Source organism: Sorghum bicolor, chromosome 8 (assembly GCF_000003195.3).
Source record: "Sorghum bicolor cultivar BTx623 chromosome 8, Sorghum_bicolor_NCBIv3, whole genome shotgun sequence".
NCBI lineage: Eukaryota > Viridiplantae > Streptophyta > Magnoliopsida > Poales > Poaceae > Sorghum > Sorghum bicolor.
This window is the reverse complement of record NC_012877.2, coordinates 42,065,585-42,073,293: the sequence shown is the minus strand read 5'-3', so window position 1 is coordinate 42,073,293 and position 7,709 is coordinate 42,065,585.

Here is a 7,709-nt window from a genome sequence, read left to right as displayed (position 1 = left end):
GTGACTTGAGTCGACGATCTTGACCTCCTTGAGCTGCAGTGACCATCTTAGCTGACTCGGTCCACATTTGCTTGTTCTTGTTCCTCCTGTTGGTCTTCTTCCTCGGTTCATGTTGGGATTGCTCTGAAATTTGTGTAGTCTTGTTCTTGAAGGAAAGTCTCCTTCTCCCCCTTGATGTAGAAATAGATCTTGGCAGCATTAGCGTAGATGACAGCTCTGGCGTTTAGGAATGGCCTCCCTAAGATGATGGGTGCCCTCTCCTCAGTACCAGTCTCTATCACCACGAAGTTTGCTGGAGTGTACAAGGTACCAACTCGGACACAGAGGTTCTTCAATATTTCCTTTGGGAAACTAAGTGTCTGATCTCCATTGTGTTTGTGCTCGTAGATCTCGGTTCTTCACTTGGTGGAATCTGGGAGTTGTAAAACTCCTCCATGTTTTGTTTGAAGTGTACCTATTCATAGAGACAAGGCAGAGATCAAGTGCATGGGCCCTGTTGGTGGAAAACACCAACAAAACCAAAAGTGTATTTGTTCTTCTCTAACCTTAAGCATAGTGAGCAAGACAAAGTTGATGGATCATGAGTGTAGCATTTAAAACATTTGTTAGATGAGATGGCTCAACCTAATAGAAAGATAATCTATCTATATTTATGTTTTGTTTATATCTTCCAAAGATTGAATGTGCAACATTTTAACTTATATGATTAGGAGTATGGGATCACGAAGGTAGTACTAAGAACAAAGAATAAGGACTAAACATGATGAATTAATTGAGTTGGTTAATCTGGAGTTATAAATCATACATGTTTGTCTCTTTATTTTATGTGAACGCTAGAACCAAGGAGAAGCTTATAAAAGCAATAGTCAAGTACCTTAAAATGTTACCTTACTTGAAGAGTGACGGTACAGTATCACCTTCTGGAAGCTTTCCTTTCTTAGTGGTTGTGCATCGTGTTTGTGGCACCCTCCATGAATCATCTCTTTATGATGAATGAGCTTTGTCCTTCTTGTACAAATCGTTAAACTTTATGTGTCTCCTTTGTCTCCAATGAGTTTGTATCTTAGGACTTCCCAGGTTGATATTGAAAATTTTCCTGCAGGGGTTAGTCCGACAAAATATACCAATGTCTACACAAGCAGTTTTTAGTTCAATAACCGAACTAGACTCCATGTCTAATCAGATTAAGGAAGGCTATTTAACCTAAGCACCACGCTTAATTTAAAAGCCAATAGAAGTATGTGTAGTACTTCCAAACTAACACTTACTAGGATAAACAAAGGTAGCGTGATGGCATTTATAGAGATCTACTCAAGTGGAGATGAAGTAGTGTGATTAGTATTTAACAAATTGAGCATGTCTCAACCAACATAGCAACATGGCAAAGGATGTTTTTATGTAAAGTACTCCCCCAAGCTTGAATTTTGAAAAGTTCAAGTTTGGATGAATTCAATGTTGTATGATGGTTGGTTGGACATACCTTGTGCTTGTCATTCATCCGATCTTCTTGCTCCAATCCTGGAAAGGTTAGTGGCAAGAATACCCGAAGGAATATTTCTACAATTATCTCAATATGCTCAATACACAAGGCAATGTTGCAAATAATTAGAAGTTCATGTTACGATCTGATAAGTGCTTGTTTAAGGACGCTAAGCTTTGGGAAACCATCAATTTATGTCAGTGAAGTGGTTTCCCCTCCAACGCTGACCTATATCTAGATCAACTCAACGAGATTTGCAATATTTATTATAGACATATGCATCGACAACCGCCCTTTTAAAGTTGTTATAAATAGAAAGGAAGAGGGGGTTGGAGATCTCAAATGTGGTAAGGATGGAGAGACCAATTGATTGGGGAGATGTTTTATATGAGCAAGGACTTGGTAAGGTATTTATGAAATAACTTCCATGCACACTGTTGTTTCTCTCATTCTCAAACTCCAAGGATGATTCTTCATGAATGCTTAAAATTCCTCTAGGATTGTCTCTCAAGTTTGTTTTATCCATCCATTCAATGGTGATAGCACATGGATTTTTAATGCCCTCTGGCCATTGATGTTGCTCTTCTCGATTCTCCTTGTGGTCTTGGTGACTCTTATGCATGGGATGTCTAGAAAGATTCATAGGATCATCGAGAGGTTCAAGAGAAAGAGAAGAGTAGAAATTATTAAGCTCGAGGATGGGTTGGATAGCCGAATCATGGGATTGAAATGTTGGGAAATCGGCTATTGAAACTTGTCTGGGAGATGATTCCTTCTCTATCTCTATGATTTTTCTATGAAGATTTGTGCAAGAAGGATGTCCACGAATGAAGACATACCTTCCTTTACTAATAGATAAAGAAAGAAAGACTCTACCGAAGGTTATATGATTAAGACCAATGTGAAAATATCTAGGAAAAACATGGTCTTGTAAGACTCTACCGAAGGTTATATGATTAAGACCAATGTGAAAATATCTAGGAAAAACATGGTCTTGTAGGGCTAGGTCTAAACCAGAATTTATAGAAAGATTAACAGATTCCCTAGGTGTAGCTAAAAGTGCATTATCTTTTTGATTAAAAGATAGGACCTCAGCTATAGAAAAGGGTTGGTTTTGACCTATTGCAATCAACTCCGGACACGGATCATAATTAGGGGCACGACGTGTTGACTCCCATGGTCTATGGCTAGTCTCCGAAGGTGCAAAGAAATTAATAATAGGTATGGAATTTGAGTTATCCATAAAGATAAAAATAAAAAGATAAAAGGATAAAAGTATAAAAGTATAATACAAGATAATAGCAAGACTCAAAGTTATCTCAGCAAACCGTCTTTCTCCCCGGCAACGGCGCCAGAAATGCTTGTTGATATTTGGTAACGCAATAAGGAATTGATCCGCAAGCGCACGGATATCAGTGAGCATTTCACCCGGGAGGTTATCTAGAGTTATCGTATTTATATTTTTACCACTGGGAGAAAGGGTGCATCTGCCTAACCAAATCTATTGCTACTATCCCTTTAGGCTACAAAGAATGTTTCTCGTGAGCGATGTATAGAGAAGACTGCAACCGTAGTCTCGTTCTAACCTTGGTAAGGATGATCTACTGTTCTATTGGGGAGGCTCACGGAATCTAGACAACACAAAGGATGTTCGACCCGCACCTATAAACCTACCCGTCCTGCTAACGAGATGTGATCTGCAAAGGTAACTCGGAAATGTCACGTTCCTCGCTACTACCACGGTCCAGCTAGTCAGGGGATATCTATGAGTACCCTAGCCTAAACACCACGTTTACGCTAGCAAGTGATTACTCTAATACTCAACCGGAAGAGGATTAAAGTAAACTCATAGACCAAAGAACAATAAAACAAGAATTTACTAGAATTAGAAGTCAAATTACTGAAGAATCTTAGAAGCAAGCCTCGGGTTAGGAGACTTGATCCCGCAGGTACAACTCAGAGTAGACACCGACAGGCCGGCCTTCCTCCGATCCACACCTCCACTCTATCTCTCTCAATCTAGTAGAAACTAGAAGATCTATTTCTACTTACATTGGTTGCTAAGCCTAAAAAGAAATATTATTTAGAGAAGAGGTTTTCCTTCGAGGGCACCCCTCAATCTCTATGATAACTTCTTGTCTCCTCCAGGGGCCACGGGGGTCTCCTTATATAGTCCTCCTCCTCTATGCGTTTTTGGGTCGGTAGGCGAGGTGGTACTACGTTATTCTGAATCCAATAGGTCGGTGGAGATCTCCAGAGAGAAAGAGTCCTGATTGGGCTCGGCAGGTGGGCGGGCGCCCAAGGAAACTGGGCGAGCGCCCAGGTCCTGGCCCCGTTTCGCCTCTGCTTCGGTCTCGTGGCTTCTGGAGTCTTCTAGATGGTAGAAAATTGTGCGATGCGTTGATATCTCTATGTAATCCTGACATGTGGGCCTTTCTTCCTTATTTCCTGATAACCCCCTGCAGAAATAGACAAACACCAAAACTCGTGGAATTCTGTCAGATAAAACCCTAAGTCTAGATGTTGATTTCATTTGGATCCTTTTCTTTGTTTATTTGATAATTAAATTTGATACTTAAGGACCGTCAATAAAGCGCACGGATACCGATGTAGCCTTCACCCGGGAGTATTCCAGAGTATCGATTTTCCACAGGGAACGTGAGTGTACTAATTAAGATCCAAGATCGCCCAAGGATAACTATATAATTATTTTTGGTGGGAAGAGAGGAAGTTTCCTAAGAGTTCTCTAGTTGATCTAAGAATCAAGAATTACTTCAAGATTATCTATTTCGGGACATCAGAACACTAACCACAGAAAGAGATGAGAAGGGGGCTAGGAAGCTCCGACTACGGTCCTACAAACACCGATCCGAACGAGGTGGAATATGTCGACCGTTAGGGCTGTCACTACCCTAAGGCTACCACAACAATCCGCAGGATTGGGTGCAATTCCAGGTAATTGCAAGACTAAACACCACGTCTAATCTATTAATTACTACTCTAATGTTTCAAAGATTAGAGCACTTGATGCAAGCGGGAATCCAATAAATAACTTGAATGTAAAGAAAAGTAATTAGAGAACTCAGGAGTTATGAGTTGAAGAACCTGGAGAACGATGAAGAACGAACCAGATGCTGCAAAAGTATAATGTTGAGGAAGATTCGACAGATCCGGCTCCTCCTCCGCTCTCCTCTTCTCTCTCCCTGTTTTCTAAATTACAACTAGAACTAACTAGAACTAGAACTAGAGGAACTAGAACTAGATCTAGATGAACTAGAGGTAGAACTAGAAGAACTAGAGGGATCCTCTCTACTTGAATGAAGAATTGAAACCCTAGCTTTGATTCTGTAGAAGAGGTATGCTCTCCAGGGGCCAGGGGGCCTTGCTTATATAGTCTTTTCAGATGAATTTGGGCTGTCGGATCAAACCGACATTAATCACACGGTTTTCCTTGGTCCCTTAGGTCGGTGGAGCATGATCCGCGAAGTTGAAGCTGATTGGTTACTGTAGCTGGGCGGGCACCTAAGGGACTTGGGCGGGCGCCCTGCCCCGGGCCCGATCGGCCTCCCGTTCGTTCCCGTGGCTTCTGGAGTCTTCTAGATGGTAGAAAATTGCGCGGCACGTTAATATCTATATGTAAACCCGACGTGTGGGCCTTTCTTCCTTATTTCCTGATAACCCCCTGCAGAAATAGACAAACACCAAAACTTGTGGAATTCTGTCACATAAAACCCTAAGTCTAGGTGTTGGTTGCATTTGGATCCTTTTCCATGATTAGTTGACGGTTAAATATGAGCATTAAGGACTGTCAACAAGCTCCCCCAAGCTTAACCTTTGCTCGTCCCTGAGCAAAGATGAACTCAAGAGTTTCTGCAGTGGTTTCATGCCTTAAAGGTACACATGCGTTCAAACAAGATCTCATCTCTGGGTTAGGGTAAACTGTTAAGATTTAAACTTACTCATTTTACCTTCCACCATGGGGCTTGTAACCGTCACTTATGTCTTGAGCAGTTAAAAGATAGAACGGTCTAGTCAAGCGCCATGTCTCTTGTTCTTCGATTAACTATAGCTCTGGAGTTTTTGCAGATTTTCAAATAAAACTCAAAGATTCCTTGTATGACTCTCTCTAGTCTCTCTTTTGTGGTATTTCTGGATCCTTACCAAGGCAGTGATGATATATGCCTTCTCTCAAATTATGTGGTATTTTTGGTATGAGGCATAGTGACATTGCCTTCTCTCTCACCCTACTCTAATAAGGTTTTGATATCTGGAGCTCATAGGTGGGAGACAGCTAATACATAGCTACAAGACATTTATTGTATAGTCAAACCATGGATCTAGAAGAACAAGTCAATAAGTCAAATCAAGATGTGCATGTGTGGCGAATGAATGATGTATGGTGATGATGGTGATAACAATGGTGAAAGTCTAATTCTACTTGTGTTCTTTTGAGGGGATACGTACCTTTCTTGCTCTTTTAAAACTTTTTTGAGGAGAATGAGATACTCTTTTGAGGGGACACTTGTCTATTTTTACCTCTCGTCTTACTTTTTCTTTTCTTTCGAGGTTCCGGGCACTTGCCCCTTTTTATTTCCTCGTATACTTTTTTTTCAGAGCACTCATTTCCTGAAATAATATAGCAAGTGGTAGTAACCAAGATAACTTGAACATTTATTTCACAAGGGAAAAGAGAAATGTTTTTGGCTATTCTCTCGCTGATTAGGAGTAGAATATTTTTGGGTGGTTCTAGAGATGGAAATGGATGGATATATGTGGATGCGTACTTCCGGAGTAGAAGCAGCATGTATGAGTGAACGTGCAAGTGAATCTTGATTTTAACCACATGACAAGCTCCTAAGGGTCTACACAGCTTGACCACACTCAATGCTCATAAGCAGTAAAAAAGTAAATGTGTGGCTCAATGTCTAGCAAGCATGTATATATGGCTGTGGTAGGAATTTAAACTCTCATCATACAGGAACTCATCATGTGATATTTTAAAGATTTTTCAAAGATAAAATTCTCCAGAATTCTAGCATCTCTAGGAACAGATAAATAGCAGCTCAACCTTTCCATATCATATCCGTTAACGACTTAGACTTTAGATCAAGTACTCTTCCCACAAGTTCAGGTTTAGAGCAAATCTTAATTAATAACAGTCATGCCTAAACTTGAGAGATATTTCAATTTTCAGAACTAGTCATGGTAGAGCAACTATTCATCATTTCCATATGAGAGCTTATCACAAGGGTTCATAGCAAATTTTATTTATTTATTTATTTAGCAAACTAAGCAAAGATATATATAAGCACAAAATCTTTATTTGGGTTTATAAGATTATGCATCTTTTTATTATTTGAGTAAAATATAAACATGAATAGAACACTTAGCTGGATAAATGGAGGTGCTCTCCCCCAAGCTAGGTTTTGACGTAATTTCTTCTGATGTAGCTAGCAGGTGGTGGAGGTATGTCGGCAGCACCCTGACAGCGATTAGGATGTCCATCGTCTGCTAGTATTCTTTGATCCTTGAATTCTCTTGGCAAGGCGTTCGGTGTTTTTAAGTCCTCCGAACGGGACTCTCCGTTTCCTGAGTCATTCTGGGATTCGCTGGATGGCATAGTCGGTTGTAACACCCCAGTGTTATGGTTGCATTGATCATGTGCATAGCATAAGCATCATCATCTACTCAAAGCATATCATGATCATCATATACCTGGAGCCATGTCATTCTATGCAAAAATGTGTTTTAACTTGCTTAAATAGGCTTCCTATGCTTATAATTGAGTGAACCATGCTTGTGTTTGTGCTCAATGCCTTGGTAATTAGTTTATCTATGTTTAACTTGACTTTGGGAACAATGTTCATGTTGGTCACTTCTCCAAAATATGCCTTTAAGTCACACTTATGAAAATAGGCCCTAGAAACCTCTTTTGCTTAGGCTTTTAAAAAGTGTTTCATAAAATGTTTGCATGTCAAAACTTTCTACAGAAAAGTTGTAGCAAATTTTATAAGGAACAAAAGTTGTTTTATGGCTGTCTCATGAAAATGATCACAAATAGCTCAAAAGTGACCCACAAGGCAGATTTGGGGCTGTTTCCAACACTTAGAAAATTTTCTAAGTCCTGGAACGAAACCAGTTTGCTTGATCAATTTTGAAAACTCTATATCTTTCAATCCTGGTCGAATTGGCTTTTGCTCCAATTGACAAAGTTTTAGAACTCAGTTGG